We start from the raw sequence: 20749 nt of genomic DNA on the forward strand, positions 1-20749 counted from the left end.
TCATGTTTATCTCTATATTTCCTTTGAGGAGAAGCTGATAAAATGATTAGATGAATCAATTCAATATAGGTGATGAATATATATTTATTGCTTAACCACATGGAAAAAACGTTAATGGTTCTAAGTTCTAACACTAAGTATGAAAATCTTTTTTGTATTGTAATTTTTTTTAAGTCATATTAGTTTCTTCATGTTGATAATATATAACAATAACTTCATGGTAAACTGCTGAAATTACGCTTTCCAAATCTCCTGGGTTAACTATCATTTGCCCTTCTTCATTTGCTGGACCTCCAGGTAGTTGTGCAAAATGGCCTGTTAGCTCATATGGTTAGAGCGTGGTGCTAATAACGCCAAGGTCACAGGTTTGATCCCTGTACAGGCCAAGTTCAATTGTTTGAACAAAGATGAATTTTTCTTGTGTCTCATTTTGGACTGTTAATCTTCTTGAATCACACGCTGCTTGACGGGTTGGATGGAATCAGTAGCATTTCATCATCTGCTAATTCTTCAAAAGTATTCTATATATTTAGTGAGCCTATTAGTTTAGTCTGTTAGAGCATGAAGTTAAAAACGCAAAGGACATAATTTCAATCAGTCTCCAAGCCAATATTTGAAGCTCCTTTAATGTTGAAAATAGATGTATTTTCTTCTGTATCATGTTTACCTCCATATTTCCTTTGCACAGAAGCTGATAGAATGATTCGATGAATCAATTGAATATAGGTGATGAATATTTATTTATTGCTAAACCACGTGGAAAAAACTTTACTGGTTCAAAATTCTAACACTAAGTATGGAAATCTCTTTTGTATTGCAATTTTTTTGAAGTCATATTAGTTTCTTCATGTTGATAATATGAAAGTTAATTCATATTAAACAGCTGAAATTAAGCTTTCCAAATCTCCCGGTTGAACTATCATTAGCACTGCTTCCGGTGCTGGTCCTACAGAAGATGTGCAAATTGGCCTGTTAGCTCAGTTAGTTAGAGCGTGGTGCTAATATCGCCAAGGTCACAGGTTCGATCCCTGTACAGGCCAAGTTTAATTCTTTGAAAAAAGATGAATTTTTCTTGTGTCTCATTTTGGACTGTTTATCTCCTTGGATCAAACGCAGCTTGAAGGATTGGATGAATACATTTGATATAATTATAGAATTAATTACTATTCTTAAAGCGCCTGGAATATCTATTAATGGTTCTAAGTTCTAACGCCAAGTAACTAAATCTTTTATTTATAGCAATTTATTGAGATCATTTTTGTTTAGTCTTGTTGATAATATATAAAGATACTATGAATGTAAACAGCTGAATATAAGCTTTCCAACTATCCCGGATTAACAATCAGTAGGACTTCATCATCTGCTTCATCTTCAATAGTATGCTATATAATTAGTGACTCTATTAGTGTAGTCTGTTAGAGCATGAAGTTAAAAACGACAAGGACATACTTTCAATCAGTCTCCAAGCCAATACTTGATGCTCCTTTAATGTTGAAAATAGATGTATTTTCTACTGTATCATGTTTATCTCTATATTTCCTTTGAGGAGAAGCTGATAAAATGATTAGATGAATCAATTCAATATAGGTGATGAATATTTATTTATTGCTTAACCACATGGAAAAAACGTTAATGGTTCTAAGTTCTAACACTAAGTATGTAAATTTCTTTTGTATTGTAATTATTTTTAAGTCATATTAGTTTCTTCATGTTGATAATATATAACAATAACTTCATGGTAAACTGCTGAAATTAAGCTTTCCAAATCTCCTGGGTTAACTATCATTTGCCCTTCTTCATATGCTGGACCTCCAGCTAGCTGTGCAAAATGGCCTGTTAGCTCAGATGGTTAGAGCGTGGTGCTAATAACGCCAAGGTCACAGGTTCGATCCCTGTACAGGCCAGTCTAATTGTTTGAACAAAGATGAATTTTTCTTGTGTCTCATTTTGGACTGTTTATCTCCTTGAATCACACGCTGCTTGAAGGATTGGATGGAATCAGTAGCATTTCATCATCTGCTAATTCTTCAAAAGTATTCTATATATTTAGTGAGCCTATTAGTTTAGTCTGTTAGAGCATGAAGTTAAAAACGCAAAGGACATAATTTCAATCAGTCTCCAAGCCAATACTTGATGCTCCTTTAATGTTGAAAATAGATGTATTTTCTTCTGTATCATGTTTACCTCCATATTTCCTTTGCGTAGAAGCTGATAGAATGATTAGATGAATCAATTGAATATAGGTGATGAATATTTATTTATTGCTAAACCACGTGGAAAAAACGTTACTGGTTCAAAATTCTAACACTAAGTATGGAAATCTCTTTTGTATTGCAATTTTTTTGAAGTCATATTAGTTTCTTCATGTTGATAATATGAAAGTTAATTCATATTAAACAGCTGAAATTAAGCTTTCCAAATCTCCCGGTTGAACTATCATTAGCACTGCTTCCTGTGCTGGTCCTCCAGAAGATGTGCAAATTGGCCTGTTAGCTCAGTTGGTTAGAGCGTGGTGCTAATAACGCCAAGGTCACAGGTTCGATCCCTGTACAGGCCAAGTTTAATTCTTTGAAAAAAGATGAATATTTCTTGTGTCTCATTTTGGACTGTTTATCTCTTTGGATCAAACGCTGCTTGAAGGATTGGATGAATACATTTGATATATTTATAGAATTAATTACTATTCTTAAAGCGCCTGGAATATCTAATAATGGTTCTAAGTTCTAACACCAAGTAACTAAATCTGTTATTTATTGCAATTTATTAAGATCATTTTTTTTAGTCTTGTTGATAATATATAAAGATACTATGAATCTAAACAGCTGAATATAAGCTTTCCAACTATCCCGGATTAACAATCAGTAGGACTTCATCATCTGCTTCATCTTCAATAGTATGCTATATATTTAGTGACTCTATTAGTTTAGTCTGTTAGAGCATCAAGTTAAAAACGCCAAGGACATACTTTCAATCAGTCTCCAAGCCAATACTTGATGCTCCTTTAATGTTGAAAATATATGTATTTTCTACTGTATCATGTTTATCTCTATATTTCCTTTGAGGAGAAGCTGATAAAATGATTAGATGAATCAATTCAATATAGGTGATGAATATTTATTTATTGTTTAACCACATGGAAAAAATGTTAATGGTTCTAAGTTCTAACACTAAGTATGAAAATCTCTTTTGTATTGTAATTTTTTTTAAGTCATATTAGTTTCTTCATGTTGATAATATATAACAATAACTTCATGGTAAACTGCTGAAATTAAGCTTTCCAAATCTCCTGGGTTAACTATCATTTGCCCTTCTTCATTTGCTGGACCTCCAGGTAGTTGTGCAAAATGACCTGTTAGCTCTGATGGTTAGAGCGTGGTGCTAATAACGCCAGGGTCACAGGTTCAATCCCTGTACAGGCCAAGTTTAATTGTTTGAAAAAAGATTAATTTTTCTAGTGTCTCATTTTGGACTGTTTATCTCCTTGAATCACACGCTGCTTGAAGGATTGGATGGAATCAGTAGCATTTCATCATCTGCTAATTCTTCAAAAGTATTCTATATATTTAGTGAGCCTATTAGTTTAGTCTGTTAGAGCATGAAGTTAAAAACGCAAAGGACATAATTTCAATCAGTCTCCAAGCCAATACTTGATTCTCCTTTAATGTTGAAAATAGATGTATTTTCTTCTGTATCATGTTTACCTCTATATTTCCAAGCTGATAGAATGATTAGATGAATCAATTGAATATAGGTGATGAATATTTATTTATTGCTAAACCACGTGGAAAAAACGTTACTGGTTCAAAATTCTAACACTAAGTATGGAAATCTCTTTTGTATTGCAATTTTTTTGAAGTCATATTAGTTTCTTCATGTTGATGATATGAAAGTTAATTCATATTAAACAGCTGAAATTAAGGTTTCCAAATCTCCCGGTTGAACTATCATTAGCACTGCTTCCTGTGCTGGTCCTCCAGAAGATGTGCAAATTGGCCTTTTAGCTCAGTTGGTTAGAGCGTGGTGCTAATAACGCCAAGGTCACAGGTTCGATCCCTGTACAGGCCAAGTTTAATTCTTTGAAAAAAGATTAATTTTTCTTGTATCTCATTTTGGACTGTTTATCTCCTTGGATCAAACGCTGCTTGAAGGACTGGATGAATACATTTGATATAATTATAGAATTAATTACTATTCTTAAAACGCCTGGAATATCTATTAATGGTTCTAAGTTCTAACGCCAAGTAACTAAATCTCTTATTTATAGCAATTTATTGAGATCATTTTTGTTTAGTCTTGTTGATAATATATAAAGATACTATGAATGTAAACAGCTGAATATAAGATTTCCAACTATCCCGGATTAACAATCAGTAGGACTTCATCATCTGCTTCATCTTCAATAGTATGCTATATATTTAGTGACTCTATTAGTTTAGTCTGTTAGAGCATGAAGTTAAAAACGACAAGGACATACTTTCAATCAGTCTACAAGCCAATACTTGATGCTCCTTTAATGTTGAAAATAGATGTATTTTCTACTGTATCATGTTTATCTCTATATTTCCTTTGAGGAGAAGCTGATAAAATGATTAGATGAATCAATTCAATATAGGTGATGAATATTTATTTATTGCTTAACCACATGGAAAAAACGTTAATGGTTCTAAGTTCTAACACTAAGTATGTAAATCTCTTTTGTATTGTAATTTTTTTTAAGTCATATTAGTTTCTTCATGTTGATAATATATAACAATAACTTCATGGTAAACTGCTGAAATTAAGCTTTCCAAATCTCCTGGGTTAACTATCATTTGTCCTACTTCATATGCTGGACCTCCAGCTAGCTGTGCAAAATGGCCTGTTAGCTCAGATGGTTAGAGCGTGGTGCTAATAACACCAAGGTCACAGGTTCAATCCCTGTACAGGCCAAGTTTAATTGTTTGAACTAAGATGAATTTTTCTTGTGTCTCATTTTGGACTGTTTATCTCCTTGAATCACACGCTGCTTGAAGGATTGGATGGAATCAGTAGCATTTCATCATCTGCTAATTCTTCAAAAGTATTCTATATATTTAGTGAGCCTATTAGTTTAGTCTGTTAGAGCATGAAGTTAAAAACGCAAAGGACATAATTTCAATCAGTCTCCAAGCCAATACTTGATTCTCCTTTAATGTTGAAAATAGATGTATTTTCTTCTGTATCATGTTTACCTCTATATTTCCAAGCTGATAGAATGATTAGATGAATCAATTGAATATAGGTGATGAATATTTATTTATTGCTAAACCACGTGGAAAAAACGTTACTGGTTCAAAATTCTAACACTAAGTATGGAAATCTCTTTTGTATTGCAATTTTTTTGAAGTCATATTAGTTTCTTCATGTTGATGATATGAAAGTTAATTCATATTAAACAGCTGAAATTAAGGTTTCCAAATCTCCCGGTTGAACTATCATTAGCACTGCTTCCTGTGCTGGTCCTCCAGAAGATGTGCAAATTGGCCTTTTAGCTCAGTTGGTTAGAGCGTGGTGCTAATAACGCCAAGGTCACAGGTTCGATCCCTGTACAGGCCAAGTTTAATTCTTTGAAAAAAGATTAATTTTTCTTGTATCTCATTTTGGACTGTTTATCTCCTTGGATCAAACGCTGCTTGAAGGACTGGATGAATACATTTGATATAATTATAGAATTAATTACTATTCTTAAAACGCCTGGAATATCTATTAATGGTTCTAAGTTCTAACGCCAAGTAACTAAATCTCTTATTTATAGCAATTTATTGAGATCATTTTTGTTTAGTCTTGTTGATAATATATAAAGATACTATGAATGTAAACAGCTGAATATAAGATTTCCAACTATCCCGGATTAACAATCAGTAGGACTTCATCATCTGCTTCATCTTCAATAGTATGCTATATATTTAGTGACTCTATTAGTTTAGTCTGTTAGAGCATGAAGTTAAAAACGACAAGGACATACTTTCAATCAGTCTACAAGCCAATACTTGATGCTCCTTTAATGTTGAAAATAGATGTATTTTCTACTGTATCATGTTTATCTCTATATTTCCTTTGAGGAGAAGCTGATAAAATGATTAGATGAATCAATTCAATATAGGTGATGAATATTTATTTATTGCTTAACCACATGGAAAAAACGTTAATGGTTTTAAGTTCTAACACTAAGTATGTAAATCTCTTTTGTATTGTAATTTTTTTTAAGTCATATTAGTTTCTTCATGTTGATAATATATAACAATAACTTCATGGTAAACTGCTGAAATTAAGCTTTCCAAATCTCCTGGGTTAACTATCATTTGTCCTACTTCATATGCTGGACCTCCAGCTAGCTGTGCAAAATGGCCTGTTAGCTCAGATGGTTAGAGCGTGGTGCTAATAACACCAAGGTCACAGGTTCAATCCCTGTACAGGCCAAGTTTAATTGTTTGAACTAAGATGAATTTTTCTTGTGTCTCATTTTGGACTGTTAATCTTCTTGAATCACACGCTGCTTGAAGGATTGGATGGAATCAGTAGCATTTCATCATCGGCTAATTCTTCAAAAGTATTCTATATATTTAGTGAGCCTATTAGTTTAGTCTGTTAGAGCATGAAGTTAAAAACGCAAAGGAAATAATTTCAATCAGTCTCCAAGCCAATACTTGATGCTCCTTTAATGTTGAAAATAGATGTATTTTCTTCTGTATCATGTTTACCTCCATATTTCCTTTGCGCAGAAGCTGATAGAATGATTAGATGAATCAATTGAATATAGGTGATGAATATTTATTTATTGCTAAACCACGTGGAAAAAACGTTACTGGTTTAAAATTCTAACACTAAGTATGGAAATCTCTTTTGTATTGCAATTTTTTGAAGTCATATTAGTTTCTTCATGTTGATAATATGAAAGTTAATTCATATTCAACAGCTGAAATTAAGCTTTCCAAATCTCCCGGTTGAACTATCATTAGCACTGCTTCCTGTGCTGGTCCTCCAGAAGATGCGTAAATTGGCCTGTTAGCTCAGTTGGTTAGAGCGTGGTGCTAATAACGCCAAGGTCATAGGTTCGATCCCTGTACAGGCCAAGTTTAATTCTTTGAAAAAAGATGAATATTTCTTGTGTCTCATTTTGGACTGTTTATCTCCTTGGATCAAACGCTGCTTGAAGGATTGGATGAATACATTTGATATATTTATAGAATTAATTACTATTCTTAAAGCGCCTGGAATATCTATTAATGGTTCTAAGTTCTAACGCCAAGTAACTAAATCTTTTATTTATTGCAATTTATTGAGATCATTTTTGTTTAGTCTTGTTGATAATATATAAAGATACTATGAATGTAAACAGCTGAATATAAGCTTTCCAACTATCCCGGATTAACAATCAGTAGGACTTCATCATCTGCTTCATCTTCAATAGTATGCTATATATTTAGTGACTCTATTAGTTTAGTCTGTTAGAGCATGAAGTTAAAAACGACAAGGACATACTTTCAATCAGTCTACAAGCCAATACTTGATGCTCCTTTAATGTTGAAAATAGATGTATTTTCTACTGTATCATGTTTATCTCTATATTTCCTTTGAGGAGAAGCTGATAAAATGATTAGATGAATCAATTCAATATAGGTGATGAATATTTATTTATTGCTTAACCACATGGAAAAAACGTTAATGGTTCTAAGTTCTAACACTAAGTATGTAAATTTCTTTTGTATTGTAATTTTTTTTAAGTCATATTAGTTTCTTCATGTTGATAATATATAACAATAACTTCATGGTAAACTGCTGAAATTAAGCTTTCCAAATCTCCTGGGTTAACTATCATTTGCCCTTCTTCATATGCTGGACCTCCAGCTAGCTGTGCAAAATGGCCTGTTAGCTCAGATGGTTAGAGCGTGGTGCTAATAACGCCAAGGTCACAGGTTCGATCCCTGTACAGGCCAAGCCTAATTGTTTGAACAAAGTTGAATTTTTCTTGTGTCTCATTTTGGACTGTTTATCTCCTTGAATCACACGCTGCTTGAAGGATTGGATGGAATCAGTAGCATTTCATCATCTGCTAATTCTTCAAAAGTATTCTATATATTTAGTGAGCCTATTAGTTTAGTCTGTTAGAGCATGAAGTTAAAAACGCAAAGGACATAATTTCAATCAGTCTCCAAGCCAATACTTGATGCTCCTTTAATGTTGAAAATAGATGTATTTTCTTCTGTATCATGTTTACCTCCATATTTCCTTTGCGTAGAAGCTGATAGAATGATTAGATGAATCAATTGAATATAGGTGATGAATATTTATTTATTGCTAAACCACGTGGAAAAAACGTTACTGGTTCAAAATTCTAACACTAAGTATGGAAATCTCTTTTGTATTGCAATTTTTTTGAAGTCATATTAGTTTCTTCATGTTGATGATATGAAAGTTAATTCATATTAAACAGCTGAAATTAAGGTTTCCAAATCTCCCGGTTGAACTATCATTAGCACTGCTTCCTGTGCTGGTCCTCCAGAAGATGTGCAAATTGGCCTTTTAGCTCAGTTGGTTAGAGCGTGGTGCTAATAACGCCAAGGTCACAGGTTCGATCCCTGTACAGGCCAAGTTTAATTCTTTGAAAAAAGATGAATTTTTCTTGTGTCTCATTTTGGACTGTTTATCTCCTTGGATCAAACGCTGCTTGAAGGATTGGATGAATACATTTGATATAAATATAGAATTAATTACTATTCTTAAAGCGCCTGGAATATCTATTAATGGTTCTAAGTTCTAACGTCAAGTAACTAAATCTCTTATTTATAGCAATTTATTGAGATCATTTTTGTTTAGTCTTGTTGATAATATATAAAGATACTATGAATGTAAACAGCTGAATATAAGCTTTCCAACTATCCCAGATTAACAATCAATAGGACTTCATCATCTGCTTCATCTTCAATAGTATGCTATATATTTAGTGACTCTATTAGTTTAGTCTGTTAGAGCATGAAGTTAAAAACGACAAGGACATACTTTCAATCAGTCTCCAAGCCAATACTTGATGCTCCTTTAATGTTGAAAATAGATGTATTTTCTACTGTATCATGTTTATCTCTATATTTCCTTTGAGGAGAAGCTGATAAAATGATTAGATGAATCAATTCAATATAGGTGATGAATATTTATTTATTGCTTAACCACATGGAAAAAACGTTAATGGTTCTAAGTTCTAACACTAAGTATGAAAATCTCTTTTGTATTGTAATTTTTTTTAAGTCATATTAGTTTCTTCATGTTGATAATATATAACAATAACTTCATGGTAAACTGCTGAAATTAAGCTTTCCAAATCTCCTGGGTTAACTATCATTTGCCCTTCTTCATTTGCTGGACCTCCAGATAGTTGTGCAAAATGGCCTGTTAGCTCAGATGGTTAGAGCGTGGTGCTAATACCACCAAGGTCACAGGTTCGATCCCTGTACATGCCAAGTTCAATTGTTTGAACAAAGATGAATTTTTCTTGTGTCTCATTTTGGACTGTTAATCTTCTTGAATCACACGCTGCTTGAAGGATTGGATGGAATCAGTAGCATTTCATCATCTTCTAATTCTTCAAAAGTATTCTATATATTCAGTGAGCCTATTAGTTTAGTCTGTTAGAGCATGAAGTTAAAAACGCAAAGGACATGATTTCAATCAGTCTCCAAGCCAATATTTGAAGCTCCTTTAATGTTGAAAATATATGTATTTTCTTCTGTATCATGTTTACCTCCATATTTCCTTTGCGCAGAAGCTGATAGAATGATTAGATGAATCAATTGAATATAGGTGATGAATATTTATTTATTGCTAAACCACGTGGAAAAAACGTTACTGGTTCAAAATTCTAACACTAAGTATGGAAATCTCTTTTGTATTGCAATTTTTTTGAAGTCATATTAGTTTCTTCATGTTGATAATATGAAAGTTAATTCATATTAAACAGCTGAAATTAAGCTTTCCAAATCTCCCGGTTGAACTATCATTAGCACTGCTTCCTGTGCTGGTCCTCCAGAAGATGTGCAAATTGGCCTTTTAGCTCAGTTGGTTAGAGCGTGGTGCTAATAACGCCAAGGTCACAGGTTCGATCCCTGTACAGGCCAAGTTTAATTCTTTGAAAAAAGATTAATTTTTCTTGTATCTCATTTTGGACTGTTTATCTCCTTGGATCAAACGCTGCTTGAAGGACTGGATGAATACATTTGATATAATTATAGAATTAATTACTATTCTTAAAACGCCTGGAATATCTATTAATGGTTCTAAGTTCTAACGCCAAGTAACTAAATCTCTTATTTATAGCAATTTATTGAGATTATTTTTGTTTAGTCTTGTTGATAATATATAAAGATACTATGAATGTAAACAGCTGAATATAAGCTTTCCAACTATCCCGGATTAACAATCAGTAGGACTTCATCATCTGCTTCATCTTCAATAGTATGCTATATATTTAGTGACTCTATTAGCTTAGTCTGTTAGAGCATGAAGTTAAAAACGACAAGGACATACTTTCAATCAGTCTACAAGCCAATACTTGATGCTCCTTTAATGTTGAAAATAGATGTATTTTCTACTGTATCATGTTTATCTCTATATTTCCTTTGAGGAGAAGCTGATAAAATGATTAGATGAATCAATTCAATATAGGTGATGAATATTTATTTATTGCTTAACCACATGGAAAAAACGTTAATGGTTCTAAGTTCTAACACTAAGTATGTAAATCTCTTTTGTATTGTAATTTTTTTTTAAGTCATATTAGTTTCTTCATGTTGATAATATATAACAATAACTTCATGGTAAACTGCTGAAATTAAGCTTTCCAAATCTCCTGGGTTAACTATCATTTGTCCTACTTCATATGCTGGACCTCCAGCTAGCTGTGCAAAATGGCCTGTTAGCTCAGATGGTTAGAGCGTGGTGCTAATAACACCAAGGTCACAGGTTCAATCCCTGTACAGGCCAAGTTTAATTGTTTGAACTAAGATGAATTTTTCTTGTGTCTCATTTTGGACTGTTTATCTCCTTGAATCACACGCTGCTTGAAGGATTGGATGGAATCAGTAGCATTTCATCATCTGCTAATTCTTCAAAAGTATTCTATATATTTAGTGAGCCTATTAGTTTAGTCTGTTAGAGCATGAAGTTAAAAACGCAAAGGAAATAATTTCAATCAGTCTCCAAGCCAATACTTGATGCTCCTTTAATGTTGAAAATAGATGTATTTTCTTCTGTATCATGTTTACCTCCATATTTCCTTTGCGCAGAAGCTGATAGAATGATTAGATGAATCAATTGAATATAGGTGATGAATATTTATTTATTGCTAAACCACGTGGAAAAAACGTTACTGGTTTAAAATTCTAACACTAAGTATGGAAATCTCTTTTGTATTGCAATTTTTTTGAAGTCATATTAGTTTCTTCATGTTGATAATATGAAAGTTAATTCATATTCAACAGCTGAAATTAAGCTTTCCAAATCTCCCGGTTGAACTATCATTAGCACTGCTTCCTGTGCTGGTCCTCCAGAAGATGTGTAAATTGGCCTGTTAGCTCAGTTGGTTAGAGCGTGGTGCTAATAACGCCAAGGTCACAGGTTCGATCCCTGTACAGGCCAAGTTTAATTCTTTGAAAAAAGATGAATATTTCTTGTGTCTCATTTTGGACTGTTTATCTCCTTGGATCAAACGCTGCTTGAAGGATTGGATGAATACATTTGATATATTTATAGAATTAATTACTATTCTTAAAGCGCCTGGAATATCTATTAATGGTTCTAAGTTCTAACGCCAAGTAACTAAATCTTTTATTTATTGCAATTTATTGAGATCATTTTTGTTTAGTCTTGTTGATAATATATAAAGATACTATGAATGTAAACAGCTGAATATAAGCTTTCCAACTATCCCGGATTAACAATCAGTAGGACTTCATCATCTGCTTCATCTTCAATAGTATGCTATATATTTAGTGACTCTATTAGTTTAGTCTGTTAGAGCATGAAGTTAAAAACGCCAAGGACATACTTTCAATCAGTCTCCAAGCCAATACTTGATGCTCCTTTAATGTTGAAAATAGATGTATTTTCTACTGTATCATGTTTATCTCTATATTTCCTTTGAGGAGAAGCTGATAAAATGATTAGATGAATCAATTCAATATAGGTGATGAATATTTATTTATTGCTTAACCACATGGAAAAAACGTTAATGGTTCTAAGTTCTAACACTAAGTATGAAAATCTCTTTTGTATTGTAATTTTTTTTAAGTCATATTAGTTTCTTCATGTTGATAATATATAACAATAACTTCATGGTAAACTGCTGAAATTACGCTTTCCAAATCTCCTGGGTTAACTATCATTTGCCCTTCTTCATTTGCTGGACCTCCAGGTAGTTGTGCAAAATGGCCTGTTAGTTCAGATGGTTAGAGCGTGGTGCTAATAACGCCAAGGTCACAGGTTCGATCCCTGTACAGGCCAAGTTCAATTGTTTGAACAAAGATGAATTTTTCTTGTGTCTCATTTTGGACTGTTAATCTTCTTGAATCACACGCTGCTTGAAGGGTTGGTTGGAATCAGTAGCATTTCATCATCTGCTAATTCTTCAAAAGTATTCTATATATTTAGTGAGCCTATTAGTTTAGTCTGTTAGAGCATGAAGTTAAAAACGCAAAGGACATAATTTCAATCAGTCTCCAAGCCAATATTTGAAGCTCCTTTAATGTTGAAAATAGATGTATTTTCTTCTGTATCATGTTTACCTCCATATTTCCTTTGCACAGAAGCTGATAGAATGATTAGATGAATCAATTGAATATAGGTGATGAATATTTATTTATTGCTAAACCACGTGGAAAAAACGTTACTGGTTCAAAATTCTAACACTAAGTATGGAAATCTCTTTTGTATTGCAATTTTTTTGAAGTCATATTAGTTTCTTCATGTTGATGATATGAAAGGTAATTCATATTAAACAGCTGAAATTAAGCTTTCCAAATCTCCCGGTTGAACTATCATTAGCACTGCTTCCTGTGCTGGTCCTACAGAAGATGTGCAAATTGGCCTGTTAGCTCAGTTGGTTAGAGCGTGGTGCTAATAACGCCAAGGTCACAGGTTCGATCCCTGTACAGGCCAAGTTTAATTCTTTGAAAAAAGATGAATTTTTCTTGTGTCTCATTTTGGACTGTTTATCTCCTTGGATCAAACGCAGCTTGAAGGATTGGATGAATACATTTGATATAATTATAGAATTATTTACTATTCTTAAAGCGCCTGGAATATCTATTAATGGTTTTAAGTTCTAACGCCAAGTAACTAAATCTCTTATTTATAGCAATTTATTGAGATCATTTTTGTTTAGTCTTGTTGATAATATATAAAGATACTATGAATGTAAACAGCTGAATATAAGCTTTCCAACTATCCCGGATTAACAATCAGTAGGACTTCATCATCTGCTTCATCTTCAATAGTATGCTATATATTTAGTGACTCTATTAGTTTAGTCTGTTAGAGCATGAAGTTAAAAACGACAAGGACATACTTTCAATCAGTCGCCAAGCCAATACTTGATGCTCCTTTAACGTTGAAAATAGATGTATTTTCTACTGTATCATGTTTATCTCTATATTTCCTTTGAGGAGAAGCTGATAAAATGATTAGATGAATCAATTCAATATAGGTGATGAATATTTATTTATTGCTTAACCACATGGAAAAAACGTTAATGGTTCTAAGTTCTAACACTAAGTATGTAAATCTCTTTTGTATTGTAATTTTTTTAAGTCATATTAGTTTCTTCATGTTGATAATATATAACAATAACTTCATGGTAAACTGCTGAAATTAATCTTTCCAAATCTCCTGGGTTAACTATCATTTGCCCTTCTTCATATGCTGGACCTCCAGCTAGCTGTGCAAAATGGCCTGTTAGCTCAGATGGTTAGAGCGTGGTGCTAATAACGCCAAGGTCACAGGTTCGATCCCTGTACAGGCCAAGTTTAATTGTTTGAACAAAGATGAATTTTTCTTGTGTCTCATTTTGGACTGTTTATCTCCTTGAATCACACGCTGCTTGAAGGATTGGATGGAATCAGTAGCATTTCATCATCTGCTAATTCTTCAAAAGTATTCTATATATTTAGTGAGCTTATTAGTTTAGTCTGTTAGAGCATGAAGTTAAAAACGCAAAGGACATAATTTCAATCAGTCTCCAAGCCAATACTTGATGCTCCTTTAATGTTGAAAATAGATGTATTTTCTTCTGTATCATGTTTACCTCCATATTCCCTTTGCGCAGAAGCAGATAGAATGATTAGATGAATCAATTGAATATAGGTGATGAATATTTATTTATTGCTAAACCACGTGGAAAAAACGTTACTGGTTCAAAATTCTAACACTAAGTATGGAAATCTCTTTTGTATTGCAATTTTTTTGAAGTCATATTAGTTTCTTCATGTTGATAATATGAAAGTTAATTCATATTAAACAGCTGAAATTAAGCTTTCCAAATCTCCCGGTTGAACTATCATTAGCACTGCTTCCTGTGCTGATCCTCCAGAAGATGTGCAAATTGGCCTGTTCGCTCAGTTGGTTAGAGCGTGGTGCTAATAACGCCAAGGTCACAGGTTCGATCCCTGTACAGGCCAAGTTTAATTCTTTGGAAAAAGATGAATATTTCTTGTGTCTCATTTTGGACTGTTTATCTCCTTGGATCAAACGCTGCTTGAAGGATTGGATGAATACATTTGATATATTTATAGAATTAATTACTATTCTTAAAGCGCCTGGAATATCTAATAATGGTTCTAAGTTCTAACGCCAAGTAACTAAATCTTTTATTTATTGCAATTTATTAAGATCATTTTTTTTTAGTCTTGTTGATAATATATAAAGATACTATGAATGTAAACAGCTGAATATAAGCTTTCCAACTATCCCGGATTAACAATCAGTAGGACTTCATCATCTGCTTCATCTTCAATAGTATGCTATATATTTAGTGACTCTATTAGTTTAGTCTGTTAGAGCATGAACTTAAAAACGCCAAGGACATACTTTCAATCAGTCTCCAAGCCAATACTTGATGCTCCTTTAATGTTGAAAATAGATGTATTTTCTACTGTATCATGTTTATCTCTATATTTCCTTTGAGGAGAAGCTGATCAAATGATTAGATGAATCAATTCAATATAGGTGATGAATATTTATTTATTGCTTAACCACATGGAAAAAATGCTAATGGTTCTAAGTTCTAACACTAAGTATGTAAATCTCTTTTGTATTGTAATTTTTTTAAGTCATATTAGTTTCTTCATGTTGATAATATATAACACTAACTTCATGGTAAACTGCTGAAATTAAGCTTTCCAAATCTCCTGGGTTAACTATCATTTGCCCTTCTTCATATGCTGGACCTCCAGCTAGCTGTGCAAAATGGCCTTTTAGCTCAGATGGTTAGAGCGTGGTGCTAATAACGCCAAGGTCACAGGTTCGATCCCTGTACAGGCCAAGTCTAATTGTTTGAACAAAGATGAATTTTTCTTGTGTCTCATTTTGGACTGTTTATCTCCTTGAATCACACGCTGCTTGAAGGATTGGATGGAATCAGTAGCATTTCATCATCTGCTAATTCTTCAAAAGTATTCTATATATTTAGTGAGCCTATTAGTTTAGTCTGTTAGAGCATGAAGTTAAAAACGCAAAGGACATAATTTCAATCAGTCTCCAAGCCAATACTTGATGCTCCTTTAATGTTGAAAATAGATGTATTTTCTTCTGTATCATGTTTACCTCCATATTTCCTTTGCGCAGAAGCTGATAGAATGATTAGATGAATCAATTGAATATAGGTGATGAATATTTATTTATTGCTAAACCACGTGGAAAAAACGTTACTGGTTCAAAATTCTAACACTAAGTATGGAAATCTCTTTTGTATTGCAATTTTTTTGAAGTCATATTAGTTTCTTCGTGTTGATAATATGAAAGTTAATTCATATTAAACAGCTGAAATTAAGCTTTCCAAATCTCCCGGTTGAACTATCATTAGCACTGCTTCCTGTGCTGGTCCTCCAGAAGATGTGCAAATTGGCCTGTTAGCTCAGTTGGTTAGAGCGTGGTGCTAATAACGCCAAGGTCACAGGTTCGATCCCTGTACAGGCCAAGTTTAATTCTTTGAAAAAAGATGAATTTTTCTTGTGTCTCATTTTGGACTGTTTATCTCCTTGGATCAAACGCTGCTTGAAGGATTGGATGAATACATTTGATATAATTATAGAATTAATTACTATTCTTAAAGCGCCTGGAATATCTATTAATGGTTCTAAGTTCTAACGCCAAGTAACTAAATCTCTTATTTATTGCAATTTATTGAGATCATTTTTGTTTAGTCTTGTTGATAATATATAAAGATACTATGAATGTAAACAGTTGAATATAAGCTTTCCAACTATCCCGGATTAACAATCAGTAGGACTTCATCATCTGCTTCATCTTCAGTAGTATGCTATATATTTAGTGACTCTATTAGTTTAGTCTGTTAGAGCATGAAGTTAAAAACGCCAAGGACATACTTTCAATCAGTCTCCAAGCCAATACTTGATGCTCCTTTAATGTTGAAAATAGATGTATTTTCTACTGTATCATGTTTATCTCTATATTTCCTTTGAGGAGAAGCTGATAAAATGATTAGATGAATCAATTCAATATAGGTGATGAATATTTATTTATTGCTTAACCACATGGAAAAAACGTTAATGGTTCTAAGTTCTAACACTAAGTATGAAAATCTCTTTTGTATTGTAATATTTGTTAAGTCATATTAGTTTCTTCATGTTGATAATATATAACAATAACTTCATGGTAAACTGCTGAAATTAAGCTTTCCAAATCTCCTGGGTTAACTATCATTTGCCCTTCTTCATTTGCTGGACCTCCAGGTAGTTGTGCAAAATGGCCTGTTAGCTCAGATGGTTAGAGTGTGTTGCTAATAACACCAAGGTCACAGGTTCGATCCCTCTACAGGCCAAGTTTAATTGTTTGAACAAAAATGAATTTTTCTTGTGTCTCATTTTGGACTGTTTATCTCCTTGAATCACACGCTGCTTGAAGGATTGGCTGGAATCAGTAGCATTTCATCATCTGCTAATTCTTCAAAAGTATTCTATATATTTAGTGAGCCTATTAGTTTAGTCTGTTAGAGCATGAAGTTAAAAACGCAAAGGACAAAATTTCAATCAGTCTCCAAGCCAATACTTGAAGCTCCTTTAATGTTGAAAATAGATGTATTTTCTTCTGTATCATGTTTACCTCCATATTTCCTTTGCACAGAAGCTGATAGAATGATTAGATGAATCAATTGAATATAGGTGATGAATATTTATTTATTGCTAAACCACGTGGAAAAAACGTTACTGGTTCAAAATTCTAACACTAAGTATGGAAATCTCTTTTGTATTGCAATTTTTTTGAAGTCATATTAGTTCCTTCATGTTGATAATATGAAAGTTAATTCATATTAAACAGCTGAAATTAAGCTTTCCAAATCTCCTGGTTGAACTATCATTAGCACTGCTTCCTGTGCTGGTCCTCCAGAAGATGTGAAAATTGGCCTGTTAGCTCACTTGGTTAGAGCGTGGTGCTAATAACGCCAAGGTCACAGGTTTGATCCCTGTACAGGCCAAGTTTAATTCTTTGAAAAAAGATGAATTTTTCTTGTGTCTCATTTTGGACTGTTTATCTCCTTGGATCAAATGCTGCTTGAAGGATTGGATGAATACATTTGATATAATTATAGAATTAATTACTATTCTTAAAGCGCCTGGAATATCTATTAATGGTTCTAAGTTCTAACGCCAAGTAACTAAATCTCTTATTTATTGCAATTTATTGAGATCATTTTTGTTTAGTCTTGTTGATAATATATAAAGATACTATGAATGTAAACAGCTGAATATAAGCTTTCCAACTATCCCGGATTAACAATCAGTAGGACTTCATCATCTGCTTCATCTTCAGTAGTATGCTATATATTTAGTGACTCTATTAGTTTAGTCTGTTAGAGCATGAAGTTAAAAACGCCAAGGACATACTTTCAATCAGTCTCCAAGCCAATACTTGATGCTCCTTTAATGTTGAAAATAGATGTATTTTCTACTGTATCATGTGTATCTCTATATTTCCTTTGAAGAGAAGCTGATAAAATGATTAGATGAATCAATTCAATATAGGTGATGAATATTTATTTATTGCTTAACCACATGGAAAAAACGTTAATGGTTCTAAATTCTAACACTAAGTATGAAAATCTCTTTTGTATTGTAATTTTTTTTAAGTCATATTAGTTTCTTCATGTTGATAATATATAACAATAACTTCATGGTAAACTGCTGAAATTAAGCTTTCCAAATCTCCTGGGTTAACTATAATTTGCCCTTCTTCATTTGCTGGACCTCCAGGTAGTTGTGCAAAATGGCCTGTTAGCTCAGATGGTTAGAGCGTGGTGCTAATAACGTCAAGGTCACAGGTTCGATCCCTGTACAGACCAAGTTCAATTGTTTGAACAAAGATGAATTTTTCTTGTGTCTCATTTTGGACTGTTAATCTTCTTGAATCACACGCTGCTTGAAGGATTGGATGGAATCAGTAGCATTTCATCATCTGCTAATTCTTCAAAAGTATTCTATATATTAAGTGAGCCTATTAGTTTAGTCTGTTAGAGCATGAAGTTAAAAACGCAAAGGACATAATTTCAATCAGTCTCCAAGCCAATATTTGAAGCTCCTTTAATGTTGAAAATAGATGTATTTTCTTCTGTATCATGTTTACCTCCATATTTCCTTTGCGCAGAAGCTGATAGAATGATTAGATGAATCAATTGAATATAGGTGATGAATATTTATTTGTTGCTAAACCACGTGGAAAAAACGTTACTGGTTCAAAATTCTAACACTAAGTATGGAAATCTCTTTTGTATTGCAATTTTTTTGAAGTCATATTAGTTTCTTCATGTTGATAATATGAAAGTTAATTCATATTAAACAGCTGAAATTAAGCTTTCCAAATCTCCCGTTTGAACTATCGTTAGCACTGCTTCCTGTGCTGGTCCTCCAGAAGATGTGCAAATTGACCTGTTAGCTCAGTTGGTTAGAGCGTGGTGCTAATAACGCCAAGGTCACAGGTTCGATCCCTGTACAGGCCAAGTTTAATTCTTTGAAAAAAGATGAATTTTTCTTGTGTCTCATTTTGGACTGTTTATCTCCTTGGATCAAATGCTGCTTGAAGGATTGGATGAATACATTTGATATAATTATAGAATTAATTACTATTCTTAAAGCGCCTGGAATATCTATTAATGGTTCTAAGTTCTAACGCCAAGTAACTAAATCTCTTATTTATTGCAATTTATTGAGATCATTTTTGTTTAGTCTTGTTGATAATATATAAAGATACTATGAATGTAAACAGCTGAATATAAGCTTTCCAACTATCCCGGATTAACAATCAGTAGGACTTCATCATCTGCTTCATCTTCAGTAGTATGCTATATATTTAGTGACTCTATTAGTTTAGTCTGTTAGAGCATGAAGTTAAAAACGCCAAGGACATACTTTCAATCAGTCTCTAAGCCAATACTTGATGCTCCTTTAATGTTGAAAATAGATGTATTTTCTACTGTATCATGTTTATCTCTATATTTCCTTTGAGGAGAAGCTGATAAAATGATTAGATGAATCAATTCAATATAGGTGATGAATATTTATTTATTGCTTAACCACATGGAAAAAACGTTAATGGTTCTAAGTTCTAACACTAAGTATGAAAATCTCTTTTGTATTGTAATTTTTTTTAAGTCATATTAGTTTCTTCATGTTGATAATATATAACAATAACTTCATGGTAAACTGCTGAAATTAAGCTTTCCAAATCTCCTGGGTTAACTATCATTTGCCCTTCTTCATTTGCTGGACCTCCAGGTAGTTGTGCAAAATGGCCTGTTAGCTCAGATGGTTAGAGCGTGGTGCTAATAACGCCAAGGTCACAGGTTCGATCCCTGTACAGGCCAAGTTTAATTGTTTGAACAAAGATGAATTTTTCTAGTGTCTCATTTTGGACTGTTTATCTCCTTGAATCACACGCTGCTTGAAGGATTGGATGGAATCAGTAGCATTTCATCATCTGCTAATTCTTCAAAAGTATTCTATATATTTAGTGAGCCTATTAGTTTAGTCTGTTAGAGCATGAAGTTAAAAACGCAAAGGACATTATTTCAATCAGTCTCCAAGCCAATACTTGATGCTCCTTTAATGTTGAAAAAATATGTATTTTCTTCTGTATCATGTTTACCTCTATATTTCCTTTGCGCAGAAGCTGATAGAATGATTAGATGAATCAATTGAATATAGGTGATGAATATTTATTTATTGCTAAACTGCGTGGAAAAAACTTTACTGGTTCAAAATTCTAACACTAAGTATGGAAATCTCTTTTGTATTGCAATTTTTTTGAAGTCATATTAGTTTCTTCATGTTGATAATATGAAAGTTAATTCATATTAAACAGCTGAAATTAAGCTTTCCAAATCTCCCGGTTGAACTATCATTAGCACTGCTTCCTGTGCTGGTCCTCCTGAAGATGTGCAAATTGGCCTGTTAGCTCAGTCGGTTAGAGCGTGGTGCTAATAACGCCAAGGTCACAGGTTTGATCCTTGTACAGG

General features: G+C 33.0%; 15 non-coding genes across 15 annotated transcripts; all 15 read left to right on the top strand.

The window, feature by feature from the left end:
• Nucleotides 1-1830: 1830 nt before the first annotated feature.
• On the top strand, nucleotides 1831-1904 carry TRNAI-AAU (transfer RNA isoleucine (anticodon AAU)). The gene has a single exon. It is a non-coding gene; the product is annotated as a tRNA-Ile (tRNA).
• A 579-nt stretch (nucleotides 1905-2483) lies between these two features.
• TRNAI-AAU (transfer RNA isoleucine (anticodon AAU)) lies at nucleotides 2484-2557 on the top strand. Its single transcript has one exon. It is a non-coding gene; the product is annotated as a tRNA-Ile (tRNA).
• Nucleotides 2558-3991: 1434 nt separating this feature from the next.
• On the top strand, nucleotides 3992-4065 carry TRNAI-AAU (transfer RNA isoleucine (anticodon AAU)). Its single transcript has one exon. It is a non-coding gene; the product is annotated as a tRNA-Ile (tRNA).
• A 1435-nt stretch (nucleotides 4066-5500) lies between these two features.
• TRNAI-AAU (transfer RNA isoleucine (anticodon AAU)) lies at nucleotides 5501-5574 on the top strand. The gene has a single exon. It is a non-coding gene; the product is annotated as a tRNA-Ile (tRNA).
• Nucleotides 5575-7017: 1443 nt separating this feature from the next.
• On the top strand, nucleotides 7018-7091 carry TRNAI-AAU (transfer RNA isoleucine (anticodon AAU)). Its single transcript has one exon. It is a non-coding gene; the product is annotated as a tRNA-Ile (tRNA).
• Nucleotides 7092-7881: 790 nt separating this feature from the next.
• On the top strand, nucleotides 7882-7955 carry TRNAI-AAU (transfer RNA isoleucine (anticodon AAU)). Its single transcript has one exon. It is a non-coding gene; the product is annotated as a tRNA-Ile (tRNA).
• Nucleotides 7956-8535: 580 nt separating this feature from the next.
• Nucleotides 8536-8609, top strand: TRNAI-AAU (transfer RNA isoleucine (anticodon AAU)). The gene has a single exon. It is a non-coding gene; the product is annotated as a tRNA-Ile (tRNA).
• Nucleotides 8610-10053: 1444 nt separating this feature from the next.
• On the top strand, nucleotides 10054-10127 carry TRNAI-AAU (transfer RNA isoleucine (anticodon AAU)). Its single transcript has one exon. It is a non-coding gene; the product is annotated as a tRNA-Ile (tRNA).
• Nucleotides 10128-11572: 1445 nt separating this feature from the next.
• On the top strand, nucleotides 11573-11646 carry TRNAI-AAU (transfer RNA isoleucine (anticodon AAU)). Its single transcript has one exon. It is a non-coding gene; the product is annotated as a tRNA-Ile (tRNA).
• Nucleotides 11647-13090: 1444 nt separating this feature from the next.
• TRNAI-AAU (transfer RNA isoleucine (anticodon AAU)) lies at nucleotides 13091-13164 on the top strand. Its single transcript has one exon. It is a non-coding gene; the product is annotated as a tRNA-Ile (tRNA).
• A 789-nt stretch (nucleotides 13165-13953) lies between these two features.
• On the top strand, nucleotides 13954-14027 carry TRNAI-AAU (transfer RNA isoleucine (anticodon AAU)). The gene has a single exon. It is a non-coding gene; the product is annotated as a tRNA-Ile (tRNA).
• Nucleotides 14028-14607: 580 nt separating this feature from the next.
• On the top strand, nucleotides 14608-14681 carry TRNAI-AAU (transfer RNA isoleucine (anticodon AAU)). Its single transcript has one exon. It is a non-coding gene; the product is annotated as a tRNA-Ile (tRNA).
• Nucleotides 14682-16124: 1443 nt separating this feature from the next.
• TRNAI-AAU (transfer RNA isoleucine (anticodon AAU)) lies at nucleotides 16125-16198 on the top strand. The gene has a single exon. It is a non-coding gene; the product is annotated as a tRNA-Ile (tRNA).
• Nucleotides 16199-19160: 2962 nt separating this feature from the next.
• Nucleotides 19161-19234, top strand: TRNAI-AAU (transfer RNA isoleucine (anticodon AAU)). The gene has a single exon. It is a non-coding gene; the product is annotated as a tRNA-Ile (tRNA).
• A 790-nt stretch (nucleotides 19235-20024) lies between these two features.
• On the top strand, nucleotides 20025-20098 carry TRNAI-AAU (transfer RNA isoleucine (anticodon AAU)). Its single transcript has one exon. It is a non-coding gene; the product is annotated as a tRNA-Ile (tRNA).
• Nucleotides 20099-20749: the final 651 nt, after the last annotated feature.

The sequence above is a fragment of the Lissotriton helveticus genome, chromosome 4_1, assembly GCF_964261635.1.
Source record: "Lissotriton helveticus chromosome 4_1, aLisHel1.1, whole genome shotgun sequence".
Classification (NCBI taxonomy): Eukaryota; Metazoa; Chordata; class Amphibia; order Caudata; family Salamandridae; genus Lissotriton; species Lissotriton helveticus.